Consider the following 27,925-nt stretch of genomic DNA (forward strand, 5'->3'; position numbering starts at 1 on the left):
ACATTACCAAGGATCAATTGGTCAGTTATTATTGGAAGTCCTTTTCCTTTGCATATTTGTTTCTCAGTTTTTTTTCTTACCACTTCAACATCAACTGTTCCAGTATTTTGCAGCTCCTTATTCATCTCGTGTGATCTAACAGAAGAATTGTTACTGAAGGTGCCTATATATATGTTGAATTTGTATGCTTTGTTATCGAACTTCTATTAGTATAAAACTTCTTTCATGTTAGGTGATCTGTTTGCTGGGCTCTTTCAGCTCAATGCCTTGGAGCTGTTGCATCAATGGTTTTGTTTTAATGGCTATAGATCTAGTTGGCTCTTTTGGCTGAATAAAGTGATAGAAGGATCTGTGTAGTTTTCTTTGGCCTCTGCTCCAGCACTGCTGAGTCAAAGCTCAACACAGGTTATAGGAGCAACACTTAGTATTTTGCTTGGGCATCTTCAGCCTGTGCTGCTCCAGATTCCAGCATGTGCATTCTTTGCATCTACAACTTAAATAGATTTGGATTTTCTCTGGTGCATTCACTGCATTGTCAAGTTGCTCTCTTCCAATCCTATTTTGGCATAGCCATGGCTTTTAGAGCTACCAACTTAATTTTTTCTCACCTAAATCTTTCAAGTACATATCCCTTAACCTCTGATTTTATAAAATTGTCTGTAAGTTGGGGTTCCCAACCTTTTTTATACTATGGACCCTGACCATTAAACTGAGGGGTCCATGGGCCCCATGTTTGGAAACCCTGCTCGAAGGTCAACTCATGGGAAAATCTTCAGATGCTAAAAAAATAGCAACACACACAAAATGCTGGAGGAACTCAGCAGGTCAGGCTGTGTCTATGGAAAAGAAACATTCAATGTTTCAGGCTGAGACCCTTCATTAACTTCCTGCGTTAATCTTATAATCTTGTTGAAAGTACATTATTTTCCCTTTGAGCATAAAATAGTTCATAATAGTGACTTGAACATTACTGAATTTTGTTTAGACATGAAATTATTGTGAGAAGTTTTTATTTCCCAGTATCTTGGGATGAGGAAGTAGAATGGGTAGTTCCTCTTCATTTGGAAAAGAAAATGTTAATTTTCAGTACCTGTCATACTTCTGTGTTCTCAATTTTGGAACATATTGTTGCCTAAAGCTTCTTTAAGGGTGTGGGGGGGGGGTTGTTGCTGGTTGCCAAAAAAAATTGATTATGCTTTGAAAACTTGCGTCATTGAAGACTGAGTCACTGACCATCTTAAAGCTAAAATAAAATTAAAACATTATCAATGCCTGCAAAACTCCATTGCACAAATGAAACCTGCTGCACTGAATATTTTCCTAAGGGCCAATATTAGCTCAAGTGTTCAGAGAACATTTTGAGCTGTTTCAAGAACTGAACAAACCTTAGAAAGCAAAATAGCTCATCATAATCAATTCTTCAAAACTTCAATTCATTTATGGTAGACGGTACCATTTTAGAATCTGTTTTTACCAAAGAATGAATTACTTATGAGCGGATATGAAGAGGGTGCTTCAAAAAGTGGGAGAGTATAGAGCCAGATGGCATAGCCTCAGAATAGAAGAGTGTCCCTTTAGAACAGAGATGAAGAATTTCTTTAGCCAGATGGTGGTGAATTTGTGAAATTCATTGCTACAGACAGCTGTGGATGCCAAGTCACTGGGTATATTTAAAGCAGAAGTTGATAGGTGACTAGTAAAGGCATTAAAGGTTATGGGGAGAAGGCAGGAGGATGGGGTTGAGAGGGAAAATAAATCAGCCATGATGGAATGGGCCAAATGGCTTAATTCTGCTCCGAAGTATGCTAAGTCCCGAAAACTATTATTTTCTTTTCCAAATGAAGAGGAACTACCCATTCTAGTTCCTTATCCCAAAATGGTGGGAAAATAAAACAAACTTCTCACAATAATTTCATGTCTTAACAAAATTCAGGTTTAATGTATTTGTTATCTCATTTTTACAAGGCTTGCTTTTTACCCTCCTGCTTTAAGGCTTAGATACTTTTAGATGTCATTGAAAATATTTGAAGGGAGAGTAGGCACAATTTGATACCATATTGTTTGTTCCTGTTCCCAATGCCATAGCTGTAAGGTTTTGTAGTATAGCTGTAACTGCATTTGATTTTCAGCCAGATGTCGTTTTCCATTGCTGTATAAAAAATACTTAAGAGTTTGACTGTTATACTTTTATACCATGTTGCATATTTATTGTGCTTCAAAAATAATTTAACATCACTCCTAAATCGTTGGACTTTTATGTCAGGCGAATAAGTATATGGAATTTGAATGATTCCTTTGTTTTTCTTTTGCTTACGGGAAAAGTGGCATTTTTGTTAAGAAAAGTTTTGCAATGGTACCAAAAAGTGTTCAAAATACTTATCAGGTCAAGCAGCATCTGTGCAAATGTTCTCAGCTGGTGATGTTGTACCTGATCCAGGAGCATTGTAACAAACTGACTTCTAAAGAGCATGAGTTGGAGAGAACTCTAGGCACGACAGTAGTACGGTGGAGATTGGGTCTGAGTGACATTAATGGTACTTGCACCACTTTAGAGATGTTACTGAAGATGTGAAGTATATGTTAATTAGAGCTGATCTATGACAGGTGTGTAAATGACGATGAATATGAATGCAAAAATACTGGAACTGAAATTCAGAACACAGTTGCTGCAAATCTGGAATTAAAAATGAAAGTATTGGAAATACTCAGCAGCTTAGGCAGCATCTGTGGATGGAAAGAAATCAAGTTAGCATTGTAAGCTGATGGCCTGCACAGTACCTTTCCAAGTTTGACAGAACTTGAGAGTTTCAAAGGAATCTGTAATGTTAATTTTTTTTCTCTCTGGACTTCTGAGCATTTCAAGTATTTTGTCCTTTTGTTTCAGATTTCTAGCATTTTTGTTGATTTTCAAAATATTAACAGCCCTGTTAGTCAATTTGAACCTAGTGGAATTTTATCTGTGAAGCAAAACTGCACATTTGCCAGATCTTGATCTTTTGTTCCTTGTTTCAACATACGATACTTACCAAAGACTGGGGCAACAAAAAAAGCTAATTTTCTGAAATTCCAGGTATTTGATTTTTATGGTGTCTTGGATTGTTGTACCTTGTGTTTGACAAGAGAAGTGACTAAGCATTGAATTTGACGACTTTGAAATATTCACATCAAAAATTTGTTTTTTTAATCTGTGTTGAAGATTAATCTGTGCAGGATGGTAATAATCTCTATAAAACCATATGAAATTTCAAATTATTTTAAGAGGTCACATTTTGTATCATGCAGCATCCAGTTTAGTAATGTCAAGATACATTGACTGTGGAGTCATTTGCTATATAATTAAATATGGGAATTGTATTTTTTTAACAACAGTATCAGTTTATTGAAAGGAATGACCTCTTAATGTATTTTGAATAATAGAAAAATTTAATTCAATAATGTCATGGGATATTTAGTGGCACCTAATCATTTAAGTGGAAAGTTGTTTAAAAGATGGCATCTTGAATATAGTATCTCTTACAAGGAAGTTGGGAAAGTAAACAGTGAGGAGGATTCTGATGAAAGATCTCTGCCCGAAATGTTGACTGTTTACTCTTTTCCTGGCCTGCTGAGTTCCTCCAGTATTCTGGGTGTTGCTTGGATTTCCAGCATCTGCAGATTTTCTCTTGTTAGTGAAAAGGCTGCATGGTTTGCAGAAGGGTATTGACAAAATGAGTGACAATTGACAAGTAAATAATAATTCAGGAAAATCAGAGCCAATGCACTTCAGGAAGAGTAGAAAATCTTTTTTTATGCAGTGAAAACTGGAAACTTCTTTTGTGGTAGAATCTTGATGTGTTCAGAAACCATGTAAATAACCAAATACAATGAGCAATTAGGAATAAAGTTGGTATCTTGATCTTAATTGCAAAAGGCTGGAGAATAAATGGAGAGAATTCTTGCTAATTTTGTATAGAGATTTGGTGAGGCCATATTTGAAAACTGTCTACACTCTTGGTTGCAGTACCTAAGTAAAGATACTTGGAGTTGCTGGAGTATAAATTCACATATATTTTTCTGATTTTGGGGGTTGGGGTTGTTCTCTTATGAAAAGAGGGAAAGTTTGAGGAAAAATTGGGGAACATTTGAGGACATATTGATAGGGAGATGCTAAGAAGAGTTTTCCTCAGGCAGTAGTCCAGAGCCAGGAAACGTATCTAATCCGTAAGACATTAAGAATGCCTTTCCTTGAAATTTAGGACTGGGATAAAGCAACATTTTTAGGACTGGGATAAAGAAACATTCCTTTTGTAGTTTTGTACATCTTAGGAGTTCATTTTCACCAAAGGCTGTTTATGATGGTTTATTATGTAGATTCAAGTATGAGATCAATCGATGTTTTTTCCTCGTGAAGAGAATTGGGTTATGGGAGTTGGGCAGGAAATCCTGCTTGAATGGGATCTCCTTTTATTTTGATGTCAGACCTGATGAGCGGTGTGCCATGTCCCTATTTCTGTTAGTATGAAGCAATTTGTCAGTTATGTGCTAAAATTACTATGTCCCAATTGTGTGAAGATCTAAATTGTTAATAAGACTTCAAAAAATTGCAAAATAAGAGATTAGCAAGAGTGAATCAAAGTCTTGTGCTGAGGTAGTACAGTATACTGTGTTAATTATAAAGGGATGATTTCAAGGGATTTTATTAAAGCTCCAACTCTAATGTGTCAAAGAGAAAAAAATACTATTAAAGAATTTGGTAACACAGTTGTCAAGATAGTAGACTGAAAACACATAATCTGCACATTGTTTTCAAATTTCAACATTAAAACATAGCCTAAATTGGGCTATGTGAGTTTACTTATTGTTTTGCTGTGACAGAAATAGTGATCAGATTCGGGTGTGTGTCAACCTCCTGGCTGCAAATAGTTTTATAATTGAAACAGATTTTGCAATCTTCATCGTAGTTAAAAGTTCTCTATTTTTTCTAGTACTGTCAGAGTAATTTGCAATTTGAACAAAATGCTAATGTTAATTTGTGCTGTTGTGCACAGAAATGTCCTTTAGTGTTTAGTGTACTGGAAGAGGCAATTGGTGAATTTGGGATTACCCATCCCAATTTATAGCAATATTCTGATTGATTCCCTATTTTTATGAAAAGCCTACAATTTTCCCTCTTGTGATGTCGGTGCAGACTGGAAATAATAGGTATATATTGTCTGATCTTAAACAGTTGTAATCTGTATATCAATATGGGACCAGTTGAAGAACAGGCTTGTTTTTGAATTAATATAAGAGAAACTTTAGACATAAAATTCTCATTGATACTGTATTCATTTATTCAGAGAACATTGTAAGCAGTTTTGGGCCTCTTTTCTAAGAAAGGATGTGCTGACATTGGAAAGGGTTCTAAGGAAGTTCATGAAAAAGATTCTGGGATTGAAAGGCTTATCATATGTTGAATGTTTGATGGCTTTGAGCCTGTGTTCACTGGAATTCAGAAGAATTGGGGGGGGGGAATATCTCATTGAAATCTATTGAATGGTGGAAGGCCTGATACAGTAGATTTGGAGAGGATGTTTCCTATGGTGGGGGAGTCTAAGACCGGAGAGTGGTGAATCTGTGGAATTGGTTGCCATAGGCAGCTGAGGGGGCCAAGTCATTGGGTTAAGTTGATGGATTCTTGATTGGCCAGGATATGAAGGGATACGGGGGGAAAAGGCAGGAAATTGGGGTTGAGGGAAAGGGCGAAGCAGACTTGAAAGGCCAAATGGCCTAATTCTGCTCATATGTCTCATGGTCTTAATATTAGTTTTATATTTATTAATATGCCAATTGTAAGTTGATGCAAAATATGACATAAAATTGTGCAGGTAATTGACAATTGAAATGGAGAAATATAATTTTCAATGCATTGTGTAAACTTGCATTACATGAAATTTATCAGATAATCCATCCACTTGACCTGCATGTCTGTACTTATAGAAATGGAAAACAGAAAATGCAGTCAAGCAACATTTTCTGTTCATCAGATAATTGCATTGTGATAGCTAATGAAAACTTTAAAAAAGTTTTTGATGGAAACCAAATCATTGAGTGTTTATAATATTTTTCACCTAACTATTTGAGCATGTGCTGCTGTTTTTTCTTTGATTTTCTAGGTCCAACAAAAACTACTTGTAGTACAGTAAAGAAATTGCAAGGTTTACTTAGATCTCTTTGAGCTAAGCTAGCTTTGGCAAGTTGAATCCCTATAAGTGGTAGAATTTAGAGCATTCTCAGGGTAGTCCTTAGTCACAGGTGCTAAAAGATGATTATTAGAGGAAGGAATCGTGTTCATTTTGCAGATGGAGTTACTTTCTGTAGTAACATTAAAAACTTTGCAAAAGTATTCTTTAAGAATCTGTGACTACTACCTAACAGGAAATGGCAGTTTTAGGAGTGTGAATACTAAAGTTTGAAAAGACAGGAAATGCCAAAATGGATTTTTTTTTTCAGAACTGTCTGTGTTGAAATCAAAGTTGTATGTAGTTGCTGTAACTTGAGGGAAAGTGATTATTCAGTTTACAATTTGATCCATGTACACTGCTTTTCTGCTACAGCACTGCAGGGAAGATGTTCAGGAATGGACCTGTCAATAACTCCTTACAGGCATACAAAGAAATATTTTGGAGTATTGACATTGAAAGTAGGGCTAGGAGAAATGAAAGAGTTTTAACATCTTAATTCTGTTCTTGTCCATGAATGTCTGTGAGGTTTTGATAGTATCCAGACTTGAAGTCAATGAGTAGAATGTTAGATGTGTCTGGGAACTGTTTATAGCGTGGAGCTGGATCTACTGCATTTTGTAGCTGCTCTTCATATAGGTAAAATCAAGCTTTCAAATGTTAAGAATTGTGCTTTTGTCCCTCCTATTGTATAGTTTTCTAATATTAGTAAAAGTTTACTACTTTTTCCAGTGATTTGACTGCTGATTTTAATTTCTCACAAATGTATGATTGCATTAATATGCAGCATTTCCCGGTGAGCAACTTCTACTCACTTTCCCACACTATTCATTGAAGGTATAGTTACGGGACAATAGCACAAATATCACACTACCAAAGTGGATGTTCTTTTTGGTGAACTTGCAGGTCAGCTAGAAAACAAAATGAAACTGGTCGCTTCATTACAACTGGTCCCACTTGATAGAAGTATAAAAAATTATCAGAGGCAAAGACATGATAGATAATTAGGATCTTATTCCCAGTGTGAAAATATCAAATAGTAGTGTTTATAGTTTTCAGGTGAGATAGAGAACACTTAAAGAAAATGACATGACATGTTATAATTTTACAAAGTGGTAAGTGCCTGGAATGCACTCGAGGGAAATAGTGGAATTGGATAGAACAGCAATGTTTGAGGTATTTGGACAGACACATGAACAGGCAGGGTACTGAGAGATAGATAATGAGCAGGCAGATGTGGAGTTTAAATTGGCATCATTGGCACATGCATTATGGGCTGAAGGGGCTGTATGTTTTTCAAAGTATTCTTGAATAGTGGGGTGAAAATTTCTTGTATTTCCTCAGTAAATATGTTATACAGTTATTCTTGTTCGCTTAGTAGTCATGATTGAAGATCTTGCTGTCTACCGGCTGTTTCATTTACCCAGTAGGTCATTAGGATAGCTTTTTTAATATTTGGTTATCAGAGAGATTGTGGATCTTCAAAGCCTTTGTGTCTGATTCTCATTTTACAAATGTGACTCCAGGTGAAACCTATGGATTTGGCTGAAATTACTGTGAAATGAATTGGCATTTCCTGGTCAAAATTTAATTGAAAGAAAACTGGAATGTGTTATTTCAGTACAAAAAGAAGTTTTATCTCCCAGAATTACCTTCCCACTTGAACTTAATGGTGACTGAAAAGAAAATGAAGTTTATTTGAACGTAGACATGAGGAAAATTTTATCCAGTCTGTTTGTGTTGGAAACTCATTTGATCATTTTATAAATTATACACCATATTCCCTTAATTCACTTCATGCTGTTAATCACTCTAAGGCACTGACTATAATGTAGAAATGCAGCAGCCATTTTGAAGACTGTTTCATTTGACCAACAATTCTCATAAATAACCATGTCATCTGCCTTTCATCAAGCCATTGAAGAAATTTCACCCTTCAAGTAGCATTAAAATGTCTTGGAAGTCTTAAAACCTTTTGGTCTATTTCATTTGAATACTTAATCTTAGTGATTTTTCTCAATTCCAGAATTCATCCATTTCCCCTTCCAATACTTCATATAGGTAAAAACACTAGGTGGCACTCTGCTCTATGTTGAATCTTAGATTAAAATTAGTTAAACTCTTTTGTTTAGCTAGTAATTTCCAGATTCTGTTAACCTGATATTATACTACAAGATACTACTTTTAGCAAAAGAAATAGTAGGAATATGTTCTAATATGTTCCTTAAGTTTTTTTTCAGTCTGTCCTAAAGGGAAAATGTAAAACTTAGAGTTCTCCTTGTTTTTGCTACCAATATCTGAAAAGTTAAGGTTAAGATGGTAGGTGGAAATAAAATCCCTAATCTTAATATTTGAATTTTCTGTCTGAGCTATAGATGTTCATCTTTTTGATAGTACGTGTCATTGTGCATTTTGAAATTACTCTGAAGTAGTGTGTCTCAATTTTATTAATTTAAATGGCTCCTGTTCCTTAGTGTATTTCATTATACATGATTGCTAAATTACTTGTGTTTATGAAGTACTTAGTTATTTGAAAGATATCTGCTTCAGTTTTACCATGTGGATAGATTACTTAAGATTCTGTAAATGTTGAAACTGGAGTTCTGATGAGCGAGTCTTGCTTAGCTGATCAGTAATTACTGAGTATTTAACTAGCTAATGAGCTACTTTCTTTAATCTCAACACCTTTTGTTTCAGAAACAAATCAGTTTTGAGAAGTTTTGTTTCAAAATCAAGTTATGTTACATCTCAAATATTAATGCAATCTAACAGATCTAATAGTCATAACCTTTTTGAATAGAAATATTAATAAAAATATTTTGTAACCTATTTTGGAGTTATGGTATGAGCCATACTATCACAAAGACTTGCCTGTAATACTGTTTGTCTTGAGCCCCACTTTATTTTATTTGTTCATTTGTAACTATCTAATGTTTGATCTTTGACTTTGTTCTATACTTCATAAATATGTCACCCAAAGCTCTGTCTGTAACTTAATGCCTACAAGTTCTGCTAATATACCCACCCATGCCCGTTGATCCATACTGGTTCCAGGAGAAGCAACGTCTCACTTAGTTCTCACCCTTGTTTTCAGATTTCTCGGTCTTGACCCTCCCTATTGTTGTAATCTCCAATTGTAGAACAACTCTGATGCCACTGTTACTCTAAATCTGGTGGCTGTCTTTTCAACTGCCAAGACTTTAAGGGGTAGATAAATAATTATAGTAATTTGGGGTAACTGACTAATCTGTCATTCATGTTGGCACACCAATTTAGAATATCCTGAAAAAGTAGAATAACACATCCATGCTTGTAGGTGATAAGAAGAAATTCCTTTCCTAACCACACTCCACCTCTTTTTATCTAGCATAACTTTCTGGAAGTACTTCAGGTAATTAATTCTGATATCTAATGCAGCTTGGTATGTCTTTGAGAACATTCCATGAAAGTACCATGGGATGTTTTGCCACATTACAGGTGAATTCACAATCAAATTTGTGGTTTTGCTAACAGACTGACAGAAAGTTATCCCTCTCTAGTGTGTTGTATTTTTTTTTGATGCTGTCTTGATACAACTGGTGTATTCAGTTTGATCTTCCTGCATTTAACCATGTGGTTTTGTTACCCATTACTTTAACAAGTTCTTATACTTCTGTGCATCTGAGCCCACAATCACAGTTGCTGAAGTAAAATTTGTCTTCTAAAGAGTGAACCCAAGGAAAGCATCTAGCACAGATGTTGTCTCTGGCCCTGTCCTTTGATATGGTGCAGATCAGCTGATAGGGCTCTTTGCAAGCATTTTTAACGTCTCATTACTTCAGCTGAGGTTCCCACTCGCTTTAAGACCACCACTATCATTCTGGTACTTAAGAAAAACAAGGTGACAAGATGCTGATCATGGCATGTGTTCACTTTAGCCTCCCAGAAAATTTTGACCCATTGCAATTTATGGCAAATGACATTGATCTGGCAGTCATCTCTGGAGTATCGGGGGTGGGGGGGGGGAAGATGCTTAATTCAAGCAAACGTATCTGCAAGCTCACACTTCCTTTTGCAACTGGATCTTTGACTTCCTGACCAACAGACTCCAGTCAGTAAGGATAGGCACAAATCCCTTCGACAACATTATTCTCAACAATAGTGCCCCACAAGGTTGTGCCCTCCATCCCCTACTCTACTCAGACTACACTCATAAATGCATGGCCAGATTCTGCTCTAATACCATCTACAAGCTTACAGATAATGCCACTGTAGTGGACCGTATCTCAAATAACAATGATTCAGAGTATAGGAAAAAGATAGAGCTGGTAACATGGTGTTAATGACAGTAACCTTTCCTTTAATGTCAACAAAAGAGCTAGTCCTTAACTTCAGGAAAGGGAGGGTATGCACATGCTCCTTTTCAATGGCGGTGACTTATAAGAATTGAGAGCTTCAAGTTCCTGGTGAACATCACTGATATCTTGTCCTGATCCAACCACATTGACACCATGGTCAAGGAAGCTCATCAGTGTCTTTACCTCATCAGGAAGGGAAAGACATTTGGCATATCTCCTTTGACCTTCACCAATTTTTGTTGTTGCACCATAGACAGCATTCTGTCGGGGAGCGTCATGGCTTGATATGGCAGCTGCAAGAAACTGTAGAGGGTTGTGGACATAACTTGCGTATCATGCAAACCAGCCTCCCTTCTATGGTCACAAACAAGAAAATCTGCAGGTGCTGGAAATCCACGCAACACACACAAAATGCTGGAGGTACTCAGCAGGTTAGGCAGCATCTATGGACAAGAGTACAGTCGATATTTTAGTCCGAAACCATTCAGTAGAACTGGAGAACAAAAGATTTAAAACGTGGGGGAAGGGGAGGAAGAAACGGAAGGTGATGGGTGTAACTGGGACGTGGAGGGGTGAAGTAAAGAGCTGGGAAATTGATTGGTGAAAGAGATGCAGGGCTGGAGAAGGGGCAATCTAATAGGAGAGGACAGAAGGCCATGGGAAAAAGAAAAGAGCACCAGAGGGAGGTGATGGGCAGGCAAGGAGATAAGGTGAGAGAGGGGGAAAAGGAACTGAGAATGGTGAGGGGGAAGGGGCATAACCAGAAGTTCAAGAAATCAATGTTCATGCCATCAGGTTGGAGGCTACCCAGACAGAATACAAGGTGTTGTTCCTCCAACCTGAGCGTGGCCTCATCACAACAGTAGAGGAGGTCATGGATTGACTTATCGGAATCGGAATGGGAAGTGGAATCAAAATGGGTGGTCACTGGGAGATCCTGTTTCTCTAGCAGACGGAGCAAAGGTGCTCGTTGAAGCAGTCTCCCAATCTACATTGGGTCTCAGCAATATACAGGAGGCCACACCGGGAGCATTGGACACAGTATATGGTCCCAGCAGACCTACAGGTGAAGTGTTGCCTCACCTGGAAGGACTGTTTGTGTCCCTGAATGGTAGTGAGGGAAGAGGTGTAGGGGCAGTTGTAGCACTTGTTCCACTTGCAAGGATAAGTGCCATGGGAGAGATCAGAGCGGAGGAACAAATGGACAAGGGAGCTGCATGGGAATATTCCCTACGGAAAACAAAAGGTGTGGGGGGAGGAAAGATGTGCTTGGTGGTGGCAAATGGACCTGGTAAATTTGAGGATAGGGTGGAACGTTGAGGCAAAGTTGATGAGCTCCACATGGGTGCAGGAAGCAGCAGCAATGCAGTTGTCAGTGTAGCGTAGGAAAAGTGGGGTATGGACACCAGTGTAGACTTGAAACGTGGACTGTTCCACTTAGCCGACAAAAATGTAGGCATAGCTGGGACCCATGCGAGTGACAATGGCTGCACCTTTTGTTTGAAGAAAGTGGGAGGAGCCAAAGGAGAAATAATTGAGATAGAGGACAAATTCTGCTAGATGGAGGAGAGTGGTTGTGGAGGGGAACGATATGAGTGGTGTCCAGAAAGAAATGGAGAGCCTTCCTGGTGGGGGATGGAGGTGTACAGGGACTGAACATCCATAGTGAAAATAAGATGATGGGGACCAGGGAATGAGAAATCATTCAAAAGATCCACAAGTGTCATGGATGCAGATAGGAAGGACTGAACTAGGGTGATAAAACAGTCGAGGTATGCAGATATGAGTTCAGTGGGGCAGGAGCAAACTGAAATAATGAGTCTACTGGACAAGTAGGTTTGTGGATCTTGGGGAGGAGGTAGAAACAGGAGGTGCAGGGCACAGGAGCTGAGGTTGGTGGCAATGTATGGGAGAACCCCAGGGCTAATAAGGTTAGTGATAGTGTGGGAGACAATGGCCTGGTGTTCCTTAGTGGGGTCTCTGTTTATGCTTCTCAGCGCCTTGGTAAAGTAGCCGGCATAATTAAAGATCCCTCTCACCCCACACATTGCTTTTTTCCCCTGCTACCACGGGGAAGAAGATTTTTTAAAAAAAAGCTTAAAAGCATGCACCTCCAAGCTCAAGGGCAGCTTCTGTTCTACTGTTAAGATGATTGAATGTTTTCTGTAATATGGTAAAATACATTCTTGACCATGCAATTTATCCCCTTATGACCTTCTACCTAATTGCCAACTTGCACTGCACTTTCTCTGTAACTAACAATTTATTCTGCATTTACTCTTTTTACCTGGTAGTACGTCAGTACACTATAATGTATTGATCTGTGTGACTGTTATGCAAGACAGGCTTTCCACTGTACCTTAGTACATGTGACAATAATAAAATAAATTTTGCCATTACCTGCAACTTCTGGACCATGTGTTATGTTATTTCTTTGAAAATTCACTGATTTCCAATTCTCTTTCACTTTTACAAGTATGCACAGTCTAAATCATATGGAACATGACCCTGCCTTGTTTTAGGTAAATATGCAATTTGCTCTGTTGCATCATTTGATTGTAAAGAAGTAACATTGATTAATATAAATTGAGAATAGCAGGGAATGTGGGTTAGTAGTGTAACTTCCAGATTTTAATCAGACCAACAAGTGAAGAAGTTGAAAATCTACAGCTTTTTGTGAATCTTAATTGAAGGAATCTATTTCAATTTGCTGATTCAACTTGCGTATCTTGCATTAAAAGTTGTACTTTTCCATGTTTTGAAGATGAAAATCAGGTCTTGTAATTTCAGTAGTAGAAGGGAGGGACGTTTGCTCAGGTTATTGGGGGGAGTTTTAGCTAGAATTGCTGGGGGGTGGGAACCGAACTAAAGAGACGGAGGAAGGGACGGTTGGCTCACGAATAGAGAAAGCTTGGAGATGGTGTGAGAAGGAAGATAGGCAGGTGATAGAGAAGGGATGTACTCAGACCGATGGTTTGAAGATGTGTCTATTTTAACGCAAGAAGCATCATGAACAAAGTGGATCAGCTAAGAGCATGGATCAGTACTTGGAGCTATCATATTGTGGCTATTACAGAGACTTGGATGGCTCAGGTTACTTCAAGTGCCAGGTTTTTGATGTTTCAGAAGGGACAGGGAGGGAGGTAAAAGAGGTGGGGACGTGGCACTGTTGATCAGAGATAGTGTCACGGCTGCAGAAAAGTCAGAAGTTGTGGAGGGATTTGTCTACTGAGTCTCTGTGGGTGGAAGTTAGAAACAGGAAGGGGTCAATAACTAGGTGTTTTTTATAGACCACCCGACAATAGATTCTGGAAAGGTGTAATAATAACAGCGTTGTTGAGGTGGGAGATAGTAATTTTCCAAATATTGATTGGCATTTCCCCTAGAGCAAGGAGTTTAGATGGGGTAGAGTTTGTTAGGTGTGTTCAGGAAGGTTTCCTGACACAATATGTAGATAAGCCTACAAGAGGAGAGGCTGTACTTGATGTGGTATTGGGAAATGAACCTGGTCAGGTGTCTCAGTGAGAGAGCATTTTGGCGATAGTGATCACAATTCTATCTCCTTTACCTTAGCATTGGAGAGGGATAGGAACAGACAAGTTAGGAAAGCGTTTAATTGGGGTAGGGGGAAATATGAAGCTCTCAGGCAGGAACTTGGAACCATAAATTAGGAACGGATGCTCTCCAGGAAATGTACGGCAGAAATGTGGCAAGTGTTCAGGAGATATTTGCGTGGTGTTCTACATAGGTACGTTCCAATGAGATGGAAAGGATGGTAGGGTACAGGATCCGTGGTGTACAAAGGCTGTTGAAAATCTAGTCAAGAAGAAAAGAAAAGCTTACGAAAGGTTCAAAAAACTAGGTAATGATAGAGATCTAGAAGATTATAAGGTTAGCAGGAAGGAGCTTAAGAATGAAATTAGGAGAGCCTGAAGGGGCCATGAGAAGTCCTTGGTGAGCAGGATTAAAGAAATCCACAAGGCATTCTACAAGTATGTGAAGAGCAAGAGGATGAGACGTGAGAGAATAGGACCAATCAAGTGTGACAGTGGAAAAGTGCGTATGGAACTGGAGGAGATAACAGAGGTACTTAGTGAATACTTTGCTTCAGTATTCACTACAGAAAAGGATCTTGGCGGTTGTAAGGATGATTTACAGTGGATTGAAAAGCTTGAGCATGTAGACATTAAGAAAGAGGATGTGTTGGAGCTTTTGGAAAGCATCAAGTTGAATAAGTCTCCGGGACCGGATGAGATGTACCCCAGGCTACTGTGGGAGGTGAGGGAGGAAATTGCCGAGCCTCTGGCAATGATCTTAGCATCATCTATGGGGACAGGAGAGGTTCAGGAGGATTGGAAGGTTGCAGATGTTGTTCCCTTGTTCAAGAAAGGGAGTAGAGATAGCACATGAAATTATAGGCCAGTGAGTCTTACTTCAGTGGTTGGTAAATTGATGGAGAAGATCCTGAGAGACAGGATTTATGAACATTTGGAGAGGCATAATATGATTAAGAATAGTCAGCATGGCTTTGTCAAAGGCAGGTTGTGCCTTAAGAACCTGATTGAATTTTTTGAGGATGTGACTAAACACATTGAAGGTAGAACAGTAGATGTAGTGTATATAGATTTCAGCAATGCATTTGATAAGGTACGCCATGCAAGGCTAATTGAGAAAGTAAGGAGGCATGGGATTCAAGGGAACCTTGCTTTGTGGATCCAGAATTGGCTTTGCCACAGAAAGCAAAGAGTGGTTGTAGACAGGTCATATTCTGCATGGAGGTTGGTGACCAGCAGTGTGCCTCAGGGATCTGTTCTGGGACCCCTTCTTTTCGTGATTTTTATAAATAATATGAATGAAGAAGTGGAGGGATGGGTTAGTAAATTTGCTGATGACACAAAGGTTGGGGGTGTTGTGCATAGTGTGGAGGGCTGTCAGAGGTTACAGTGGGACATTGATAGGATGCAGAACTGGGCTGAGAAGTGGCAGATGGAGTTCAACCCAGATAAGTGTGAGTTGGTTCATTTTGGTAGGTCAAATATGATGGCAGAATATAGTATTAATGCTGAGACTCTTGGCAGTGTGGAGGATCAGAGGGATCTTTGGGTCCGAGTCCATTGGACACTCAAAGCTGCTACTGTGGGATTGAGTTTTAAGAGCCGAGAGGTAATGTTACAGCTATATAGGACCCTGGTCAGACCCCACTTGGAGTACTGTGCTCAGTTCTGGTCACCTCACTACAGGAAGGATGTGGAAACTTTAGAAATGGTGCGGAGAAGATTTACAACGATGTTACCTGGGTTGGGTAGCATGCCTTATGAGAATAGGTTGAGTGAACTCGGCCTTTTTTCTTGGGAGCAGTGGAGGATTAGGGGTGACCTGATAGAGGTGTATAAGATGATGAGAGGCATTGATCACGTGGGTAGTCAGAGGCTTTTTCCTCAGGGCTAAAATGGCTAACACAAGAGGGCACAGTTTTAAGGTGCTTAGAAGTAGGTACAGAGGAGATATCAGGGGTACGTTTTTTTAAGGAGAGAGTGGGGAGTGCATGGAATGGGCTGCCGGCGACAGTGATGGAGGCAGATGCAGTAGGGTCTTTTAAGAGACTCCTGGACAGGTACATGAAGCTTAGAAAACTATAGGGCTATGGGTAACCCTTGGTAATTTCTAAAGTAAGTACATGTTTGGCACCGCATTGTGGGCTGAAGGGCCTGTATTGTGCTGTAGGTTTTGTATGTTTCTAGAAGGGTAAAATGCTGATTGAATGTTTAATTTACATTTGCCATTTCCCTTCTTTCCCAAAAGAATACTATAAATGTTATATGATACCGTTGGAACTGCTTGATCTCTAAACATAACTGCCCTACAGCCATCTCAAGGCAAATTTCAACAGAGATATCCTTGATTTACTAGAATGCATATGGATGAAAGGAAAAGTGGAGGGCTGTGTAGGAGGTAAGGGTTAGATTGATCTTGGAGTAGGTTAAGAAGTCTGTACAACATCATGGGCCGGAGGCCCTGTACTGTGCTGTACTAATCTATATAAAGAGGAGCACAGGAAATCCAGCTCGCTACTGACCATGACAACAAACTCTTCAACAATGTCAAAGACTTCCATGATCTAAATGTTTGAGTCTCTCCTGAGATTCAAGAACTGAGCAGTCATTTCGGGGTCAATAGGGCACACTTGTCAATAGGGTCAATAGTACACACTTGTTTTTGGAAGAAGTATTTCAAAGAACTCTTTTGGTTGTCTCTTTCCTCGAGTATCCTTGACTGCCCACCGGCAAAAAATCAGGTTCTGTCTTCCTACCAGCCTGGTATGACATGTAAGTAAAAAGGCTCTTGAAAAGTATCAGGGAAATAGTCTGACGACGCAAGTCCATCTGTAATTTTAAAAATTGGGCAAGATTAATTTCAGAAGATAATTTGTGATCTCCCATATCTAAGAAGAGCAGGAGATGTCAGGGGGCATGAGAGATGCTGTAATTGTGGCCATCTTCCTGAAATTATCATAGTAACAGTAGAAGGGCCACCCACCAACTGCTGTAATATTGTTATCTCAAGGACCAAAGTGCCTGACGAATGCTGTATTCCATTTGCTACTTTCTCATTCTCCCATTCTTAGTCCTTCTACAGATTCCCTGATTCCTCCCCTCTACCTATCTTCTTGTCCCCTGCAAACTTGGCCACAAAGCCATTAATTCCATCGTCACAATCATTGGCATGTGCTGTGAAAAGAATTGGTCCCAACACCGGCCCCTGCAGAACACCACTAATCACCAGCAGCCAACCAGAAAAGGGATCCTTTATTCTCACACTTTGCCTTCTGCCAGTCAGCCAGACTTCTTTCCATGTTATTTTCTTTACTGTGATACTATGGGCTCTTATTTTGTTAAGCAGCCTCATGTGATACCTTGTCAAAGGCCTTCTGAAAATCCCAAGTACACAACATCAACTGATTTTCCTTTTGTCTATCCTGCTTGTAATTTCTTCAAAGAATTCCAACAGGTTTGTCAGGCAAGATTTCTCGTTAAGGAAACCATGCTGACTTTGGCATATTTTATCATGTGCGTCCAGATACCCCAACACCTCATCCTTAATGATGGACACCAACCACTGAAGTTAAGCTAATGGGCTTATAATTTCCTTTCTTCTGTCTGTCTGCCTCCCTTCTTCTAAAGTGAAGTGACATTTGCAATTTTTCAGTCCTCTGGAACTATTCCAGAATCTATTAGTTCTAGAAAGATTGTTACTAATGCCTGCAGGATTTCTTCAGCTACCTGTTTCATAACCGTGGGATGTAGTCCTCCTGGTCCAGGTGACTTAACTACCTTCAGACCTTACAGCTTCCCAAGCAACTTCTCCTAAATAATAGCAATTTCACTCCCTTCTGTCTGTACCCTGATACACTCAAATGTCTGACGTACTGTTGGTGTCTTCCACAGTGAAGAATAATGCAGAATACGCAAGATTTTCTGTTATTTCTCTGTCCCACGGTACTCTTTCTCCAGCATAATCTTCCAGTGGTCCGATATCCATTCTTGCTTCTCTTGCTCTTTATATATCTTTAAAAACTTTTGGTATCCTCTTTTATGTCATTGGATAATTTGCCTCCATATTTCATCTTTTCTCTCCTGATAGCTTTATTAGTTGTCTTCTGTTGGTTTTTAAAAGCTTCTCAATCCTCTAAATTCCCACGAATTTTTGCTCCATTATATGCCCTCTCTTTTGCTTTTATGCAATCCTTGAGTTCCTTTATCAGTCACAGTTCCTTATCCTCTTTAGAATTGTTCTTCATCTTTGGGATGTGCCTATCTCGTGCCTTCCAAGTTGCCCCCAGTAATTCCAGTCATTGGTGTTTTGCTGTCATCTCTGCTAGTGTCCCCTTCCTATCAACTTTGGTCAGTTCCCCTCTCATGTCTCTGTAATTCTCTTTACTCCACTCCACTGATAGATCTGATTTTAGCTTCTCCTTCTCAAACTGCAGGGTTGATTCTATCATATTATGATCACCGGCTGCTAAGGATTCCTTTACCTTTAGCTTCCTAACCCACAATGTCATTGCTGACATTCTCTTTTACTGAGCATGGCAGTTATGCATATTTGGAGAGTGAGCTCCAAGACATCAACTTGTTTGTTTGTACTAAAGAGATGAAAGGATAAGAGGTAAAGGTGGGAAAAGTACTGAAGTTGATGGTCAGTAATAATCGTGTTAGACAGTGGAGCTTGCTGCTATTTTCAGTATCTGACTCATTGACAGAAACGCAGAGGAAAGGACCTTACTACAAAGATCATCTTTTTGATCCTTCCTGCCCACCGAACTGCTACGAATTTGCCTCTTTTAACAGCACCAACCCTAGAGGCTATGGAAAATATTAACCTCTTTCATATCTCAGTTGAAAGCTCTTAACAACGGCCATTGTTGGTGATGAAATTCACTTTTGGTTTGAATTCATTTTTGTTATTACTGTATGCTTCTGAAATCCATCTGTGAGAAATATGAGCTAGGTCAGCACCCTTTTAAAAGCCAACATCGTTGGCGTCGATGTGCCAATTACAGTTGCAAACAAGAAAAAAATCTGCCGATGCTGGAAATCCAGGCAGAGCACATTAAATGCTGGCGGAACTCAGCAGGCCAGGCAGCATCTACGGGGGAAAAAGTACAGCCGACATTTCAGGCTGAGGCGTCAACTATACTTTTTTCCTTAGATGCTGCCTGGCCTGGTGAGTTCCTTCAGCATTTTGTCTCTGTTGCACCAATTACAGTCGACAAGCTCTATTTGACAGGCTCTATGATTTGCATGCCTGACAGCAGATTGTTGAAGCTCTTGCTAATCCAAAAACAGCCACAGCAAGAGACAGCGAAGGTGATAAAGAAAAATTGAATGTTCAATGTAAATTTATTATCAAAGTTACATATGTCACCATATAGAACCATGAGATTCATTTTCTTGTGGGCATTCACAATAAATGCTAAGAAGAACTAAAATAAACAAGCAAATAAAAAATAAGCAATAAATTTTGAGAACATGAGATGAAGAGTTCTTGAAAGTGAGTCCATTGGTTGCGGGAACAGTTCAGTGGAGTGAGTGAAGTTTATACCCTCTGGTTCAAGGGTTCCCTGATGGTTTACGGTAATAACTGTTTCTAAACCTAGTGGTGTAGGTCCTGGAAAATGATTCAAGAATGTGTCCAAAGCCTCAACTTGTATTCTTGGCACAACACATCGGCCAGGTAGGGTAATGGCAAATAAACATTCAAGGTAATTATGGGAACTTCAAGCCCTATATTGGGAGGATGCGGATGCCCTGCATAAACGGTAAGAGTAGAGTAATACTTCCTAGATCACTTATCTGCTATCCTTTCAAGCATTATCTGTCTTGTCTGTGGAAGGATAGGTGGGTTCCAAGTTGACTTCACCAGCCAACTTGGAACCCACAAAACTGGAGTAGAAGCAAAATAGCCTTGATCCTGACGGACTGCCCTGACTTTTATATGGGAAATTTGGTCCATATGATGGTGCTGTATAATATTAATTGCATTTAAAAGTTTCAATATGTTCCTTTGGGCCAGAGTATGAATTTGGTAACAAGCTGGCAGAATATATCACTATTCTGTGGGGAGCACTTTATTAATTCTTTGTTTTGGCTTCTTGATGAGTGCTGTCTTGATCTTAAATCACAGATCCTTGAGTAATGTTGCCTTGAGATGAGATTCTGTTTGAGCCTGAATTGGCAAAAAAAATCTGACACCTGACTAAGCCGTAGCCATTCATTTAAAAGTCTCTGCAGCTGGTACAGTGCTGGATGGTCTTTTTGTACTGTATCATTTTGAGATTTAATTATTTGTAAGTAAGTTTGTATGCATAGTTTTAAGTTCCTCCAATTTAAAAGAAATTATAGCAAATTAATATTCATCATATAATATTGAGGCAGTTTAGATCTTTCATCAGTATGGGGAAACTGATTATTAGTGGTAAAAATTGTGACTGAATTGAAATGCTGTTTCTATAAAACTCGATCTGTCCAAAATAGTTTCTTCATCTGCTAATGACCTGTGTGTGTGTGTGTGTACTCTTAATATCTTTGGTTAAGAGATCAATGAACTTACAGTATTATAAGATTAAATATTGAAAATGATGTCTGAACTCCTTTGGGATGATATTTATATATTTTTATGTTTTTGAGGAATAAGTTGCTGAACTTACTATGATTTTACAAGAAATGGTCATTTGAATCAGTTTCTTTCCTATAGTATTATGTAGATTCCTGTCCACATTTGTTTGCTCGTAATCTTAAAATCCTAGTGTAAATGATCCTGGCAGAAATGACACTCAGTCTGACAGGTGGGTTTTTAGCTGTAAACTGTTCAGTATTCACTTTTGTACACGTCTGATTTTTCTTTTTCTCTCCTCTGCTTATACGTTTTTTTTGTCAGCTGATGTTCACTTTTTCTTCAATATAGGCTGAAAATTTTCAGTCAGTTTTTTTGGATATGTGCAAAAGCAGTGTATTTTGTTCTATTTGATCACTCTTTCAAACCTAAAGCTTTCAAAGATGTATCATTGGCTATCAGGGTGACAGAAGGAAATTCTGTGTCTTGAGGACTTTGGAGTTTCTGTGCCACGCCTGGAGTACTATGTACAAGTTTTGTTCCCCTGCTTAAGTAGGATATAGCAACCATGGAGGCATTTCAAAAGAGATTCATCAAGTCAATCCCTGGATTGACAAGAACGGCTAAACAGATTGGTTATCTATTTTGTTTTTGAGTCCAGAAAAGAGATGTTTCAGTAAGATCATTTTATATCCTAAGGGCACATGTTGAGGTAGGTGTTGGGACTAAACATAGGGTCTCAAAAGAGGAAACTGTTTGAAGGGATTGATCATTTGGAGAAATATGGAAATTGCTTTTCTCAGAAGCTGAATCTCTGGAATTATGCCCTAGAGAATTGTGGCAGCTCGTTCCATAAGTATTTAAAATGGAGGTAGATAAGTTTTTGAAAGTATGGTGCATTGAGGAGTTGTGGATGTGGCATAGAAGAGGATGTGGAGGCCTGGTTTTGATCAGTTCTGATCCTATTGAATGGCAGGCAGCGTTGAATGTTTACGTAGCCTATTATTATTTTGTTGTGTCGAGGTGGACCAAGAGCTTTAGTTTGGGAAAATTGCACTAAACATGTATTTGTGATATGAGCTTTCTTGAATATGTCTAGGTCAATGATAAAACATTTTTCCATATAATGTAGCTTTCTAATTTCCCTCTTGGGATGCTTGTGTTTGGTTCTGCAGCTGGTAGAAAGTGGGTGAAACCAGTAATTTAGTTAAGTAGATTAAAACTGAGTTGGAGCTTTTCAAATTTCCCAAATCAATAGAAAATGAGGTAATGAGAGAATCAAGCAACACACACAAAATGCTGGTGGAACGCAGCAGGCCAGACAGCATCCATAGGAAGAAGCATAGTCGGCATTTCAGGCCAAGACCCTTCGTCAGGACTAACTGAAAGAAGAGATAGTAAGAGATTTGAAAGTGCAAGGGGGGTGGGATGAGAGAATCAGTGATTATAAGATCATAGTACAGCTTTGGAGCTATTTATTAGTGCTAATCAAAACCCAATTCAAAGGGAGCTCAGAGGATTTCTCAATTTTGAAATCTGTAACAATTTTTAGATTGCCTTGAAAGCTAAATTGGAAAAATTGCAAAACTTTAGATGCCAAGAATCAATAAAAGGTGTGATGAACATAAATGTACTATCAAGATCCATCTGAATTTGTTTTCCAGTAGAAGTAAGCCTTTGTTTAAAAAAAACATGCAATATTTCATATTCCAATAGTTTGTTTTTCTTCCATGTATATAAAATCTTTTGCTTTTCTCAGGATTGTCCTGTGGCTCAATGATGTGTCCTGAATGGAAAGGGATTTTGTGTAATATTGTAAAAGTATGTGAATGTGCTAGAATTCAAGTTGATGATCATGTTGGGTGTTAATGATAGTTTGTTCATTATTCCTAAAAGGTCCTTAAATTTACTGTTTGGGATGCAACTCAGATGTTTGAGTTCAGATGAGATGCAAGTGGAGCCAATAAAAGGAGCTTTGGAGTGTAAAGACAAATATACTTAAACATTGAAAACATTACAAACAAAATGAGTTTAACAAAAGATGAGGGAAGCACCTAAGGGTTATCTTAGGGTGGGGCTTCCCAATCTTTATTATGCTATGGATCCATACAATTAACCAAGGGGTCCATGGATCCCAGGTTGGGAACCCCCGTCTTAGGGTATCTGTCAAAATAGTACTGATCTATGTGATCTTTCCAAGCAGTGAATGGATGATATTCAACAGTGTAGTATAAATTATTTTGGAGGAATAAATGAAAAGTACATGGAGCAGTCTCTCATCCAGGGTATGAATTTTAATGATTAAGCACTACAGGCATTACAGAAGCAGGAAAAGTGTAGTTTAGTGTCAGAAAATGTCTGTTCAAAACGTACTTGCAAGTGAAAGGGGGTTAGTAATTATCATTAACACAAGAGATTCTGCAGTTGCTGGAAATCCAGAGCGTTTCACAGAAAATGCTGGAGGAACTTAGCAGGTCAGAAAGCATCTATGGATATGAATAAACACTTGACATTTCAGGCCAAGACACTTCTTCAGGTCTGGGAAGGAAGGGGAAGATGCCAGAATAAAATGGAGGAAGGGGAAAGGGGACTAGCTGGAAGGTGATAGGTGAAGTCAGATGGATGGGAAGGTAAAGGGCTGGAGAAGAAGGAATTTGATAGAAGAGAGTGGGCCATGGGAGGGGAGGGGGAGAAGGAGGGGCACCAGGGGGAGGTGATAAGCAGGTGAGGAGAAGAGGTAAGAGGAGTGGGAAAGGGAAGAGGTACAGAAAAAATTATGGGAAGGAGAAATCGATATTCATACCATTAAGATTGGAAACTACCTAGACGGAATGTAAGTGTTGCTCTTCCAACCTGAGAGTGGCATCACCAAGGCAAAAGAGGAGACTGTGGATTGACACGTCAGAATGGGTATAGGTATTAAAATGGTTGGCCAGAAATTTCGCTCTTAGGGGCGCTCAACAAAGCAGTCCTCCAATTTATGTAGGGTCTCACCAAGTGGAACTCTAACCCTGTTAAGGTGGCAGGAAGAGATGAGGAATTTCCGTTGCCAGACTGTAGTGAACTTGTGGAATTCATTGCCATAGATAGTTGTGTTGGCCAAGTCATTGGTTATATTTAAAATGAAAGCTGATAGGGTTTTGAATGGTCAGAGCTTCAAAGGTTACAGGGAGAAGACAGGAGAATGGGGTTAAGAGAGATAATAAATCAGCCACGATGGAATAGAGGAGCACCCTTAATAGGTCTAATTCTGCTCCTATGTCTATGGCCTTGTGGTCTTTATTACCTTGAAATTTTGTTTAATGAATTTACACGTTTTATTTAAATCTTTGCTAAAAACAAAGGTGAAAAACTCATTCTGTTGCATTTAATCATCCATGCCATTGAAGAAATGGGATGCCCTAAACCCAGAGAAGGTCCTGAATACAGTAGAAAGGGAGGAAACAGGTGAAAAGATGTGTTGTTATCTGGGACATTTGTCTAGCAGAGCTTCCTATTTCCACCATTTCGAAAAGCAGACAGTAGTGAAGAGACTAGCAGAAACTTTATCCTCTTCTTGTAATATTGGAGGTAGGGAATCATCGAAGATGTGATCAAAGTGCTATCTTTGTTCTCCTCCACCACCCCCCCCACTGCCCCCCCATTCATTCAATTGAGATATGTGCTGCTTGGTGGGAACTGAAGAAGGAGGACCGCTTTGTCTACTCTTGACATTTAAAGCAGCCAGGCACAGTTTGAATTGTATTTTTGGAGGCAATACAAGATTAAGCTATGCCTTATTATCACTCAAACCCATGGCCTTCGAAAGACCTCAAAGGTTGCTCTGCTTGTTTGCAATTCTAATGGTAAGGCTTACATGACAACAATTATGTGAATTCCACAGATTCACCGCCTTCTGAATGAAGAAACTCCTCATCCCTGTTCAAAATGGATGTCCTATTTTGAGACTGTGCCCTTTCTTTCTCGACTTACCCACTATAGGAAACGTCCTCTCCAGATCCACTTTATTTAGGCCTTTCAATATTCAACAAGTTTCAATGAGATTCTCCTTCATTCTTCTGAACTCCAGTGAGTACAAGTGCAGAAGCACCAAACAATCCTCATACATTAACCCTGTCATTTCCAGGATCATTCTCATGAACCTCCTCTGCACCCTCTCCAGTGCCAGCACATCCTTCCTTGGATAAGGGGCCTAAAACTGCCAATGATTCTCTAAGTGCAGTCTGACAAATGCCTTATAAAGCCTCAGAATTACATCTATGCATTCATATTCTTATCCTCTCAAAATGAATGCTAATGTTGCATTTGCCTTCCTTACTAGACTCAACCTGCAAATTAACTTGTAGGGAATCTTGCACAAGGGTTTCCAAGTGCATTTGCATCTGATTTTTGAATTTTCTCCCTGATCTAAATAGTCTATGCCTTTGTTCCTTCTACCAAAGTGCATGACTGTACCCTTCCATACTATATTCCATTTGCCATTTCTTTGCCTATTCTCCTAATCTAAGTCTTTCTGCAGACACCCTGCTTCCTCAACACTACTTGCTCCTCCACCTATCTTCATATAGTCTGCAAACTTGGCTACAGACCAATCAATTCTGTCATCCAAATCATTGACATATAATGTGAAAGGAAGCCAACCAGAAAAGGCCCCCTTTATTCACACTCTTTGCTTCCTGCCATTCAACCAATCTTCTATCCATGCTAGTATCTTTCCTGTAATACCATGGACTCTAAATTTGTTTAGCAGCCTTATGTGGCACTTTGTCCCGTGACTTCTGAAAATACAAATAAGCAACTGCTGTCTCCTTTGTCTATACTGCCTGTTATTTCCTCAAAGAATTCAACAGATATGAATTATATGCTTGATGGATCATTGTCCATTTTGATGCAAGTAGCAGCACTTGTGATATTTTTGTCATGTAATACTACGAGCCTATTGCAGCTTTTGATGGAATGTATTTTTTCCAGCATTCAAGGCTCATTATTTGCCATTGTGTATGGTTCATCAAAGTCACTTGGACTTCTCCACTTTCCTTTCCAGTCCTGGTGAAGGGTCTTGGTCAGAAACTTTGACTGTTTACTCTTTTCCATAGATGTTATCTGGCCTGCTGAGTTCCTCCAGCATTTTGTGTGTGTTGCTTTGGCTTTCCAGCATCTGCAGATTTTGTCGTTTTTATAATTCACCAGCAGTTATTGTTCCATGGAGCAAGTACGTAAAGGGTTCTTGGGTGGACATGAAACAAATGAATAATGTTTGGAACAGGACAAGGCCATCCAGTTTCTTGAGTCTTTCCCACCATTCATTAAGATTGTGGCTAATCTTGTGCACAGAGCCTTTTTCCAGCACTATTTCCATATATGTTGATCCACTTCATTATGGGTTCCAGTATTTTTCCTGTCATAGTTATCAGGCTAGAAGGTTTATATTTCCTGCTTTCTATCTGCTTACTTCCTTAAGATAGTGAAGTCATATTCTACCTGCCAATCTATTTGAACAGTTCCAATTTCTACAAAAAAAAACCTTTGAATGCCGTCCAGAGGATTTACCATGAGTGAAGTGATTTAGAAGACTCAGGTTGACCTGCCTGCTGATCAGCTTGAGTCTGAACACTCTTGAATTGCAACGTGACTAGCTCCCTAAATGTACCTTGCTTTCAATTATTTTTGATTTGGTCAAACTAAAGAAACAGTAAAGTAGTAGAACTTTGCAGGTAATATTTTGAACCTGAAGTTATCCTTCTAGATGGTGAAAGATGCCATCTAAGTAGTTTGCTGGGTTGCTGCCATATGTGTATCCTGAAATTAGTGTGCAGTGCAGTTGTGATGCACTATGTTGTTGGACGTAAGATAAAGTTTTTTTTTTGCCAGTGAGAACTATAGATCTGAATATTCCCATTCTCGGAATCAAACCAATCTTTATCATTCTGTGATTCCCTCCCCCCCCCCCCGCCCATTCTGATTTTCTTTATTCTCCCTTTCCAGCAATTCTTACTGATGCATGTTCACTTTCCTTCTGGAAGAAGTTGGATAGTTGAGGGGAAGAAATCATATCCAAACATCTATTCTTAAGTATTTATAAAGAATAGTTTGTTTTGCAACTGATTACTGGCACGTTTTCCACATGATTCACTAAATTGATTAATTTCATCAGTCAGATTTGTAGTTAGTAGTATTTATTGTATTATTAAATAATACTCTTTTTCCTTTTAAGATTGAATTCATTGACAGGATTATTTGGGTATTGAGATGGTGTTATGTATTTTTTTAATGACCCACCATGGAGTAGTGGGGTGTTTGTGTGTTTAGGAGGAGGAGGATATGAAATCCTGACTGATGACCCCCGCCCCCCAATCGTTGGAGTTTGAGCCATATGTATTTGTTTTCATTGATCCATTTATGATGTAGCTGCAGGAAAGCTCCAGTAATCTGTTTTGACAGGTGAATGATAACACAAAATAGCCTTTTTGTTTCTGGAAAAGTTTTTCAGAGGCAGGAGTGGATTGGCTTTTGCCCCAAAGATGTGGGCAATATTAATGCCTTATTGTCCCTGAGAGTAGGTTTGAGAAGAGTGTTCTGAATGATTTAGGTTGGCAGGTTTCCTTTTCTGGAATGACATTAGAGCATTAGAACATGAGAAAAAGGAGCAGGAGTTAGGCCATATGGCTTGTCACGTCTGCTCCACCATTCATTAAAATCAGTGGCTAATCTGATCTGGTAAGCGTTCTGATATTAGCAAGCCTGATGAATTTTTATGACATTTCTGTGGTTGTGTGGTCTTCAGTACTAATGACTAGTTTTTTTTAAATTTTGGTTCATAATCTGGAATTTAAATTCCATAGATGGTAGGGTGGGTTGAATTTGCATCTCAGCATTGATAGCCCTGCTCTCTAGATTTCTAATCAAATAATAATTCCTCGGTACCTTAGTTTAAATGTTTCGGGAAAGTGTGTTGCATCCTCATGATCTGCAGCTTTCTAGTACTTGAGCCATCCAATTTGATGCTTTGAAATGTAGTCACTTGCAACTGTGTAGAAACTAGACTATGTGTGCAACAATAAAGTAATTGGATTCTTTTCAATAGTGAATGATAAATATTAGGATACTGTGGGGAAGCTTTGGGCAATTGCCAGGGAGCTGATGTAACTTTGCATTAAAGTTTACTTGAAAACTTTCAATTCTACCTGTGGAAGTACCCAAGAACTATTCTAAAGTGTTGTCTGGATCATATGTTTTCCCTTTTTGTGGAGCTTGAATCCACGCATTTCATGAAGT

The 27,925-nt window shown here is 39.0% G+C and overlaps 1 protein-coding gene across 4 annotated transcripts in view; it reads left to right on the forward strand.

Annotated features, from left to right (window-relative positions):
- chd7 (chromodomain helicase DNA binding protein 7) overlaps positions 1–27,925 on the forward strand; it is a 236,865-nt gene that overhangs the window by 36,432 nt on the left and 172,508 nt on the right. The gene's annotated exons all lie outside the window — the stretch shown is intronic.

Source organism: Mobula hypostoma, chromosome 1 (genome assembly GCF_963921235.1).
Source record: "Mobula hypostoma chromosome 1, sMobHyp1.1, whole genome shotgun sequence".
In the NCBI taxonomy this organism is placed as follows: domain Eukaryota; kingdom Metazoa; phylum Chordata; class Chondrichthyes; order Myliobatiformes; family Myliobatidae; genus Mobula; species Mobula hypostoma.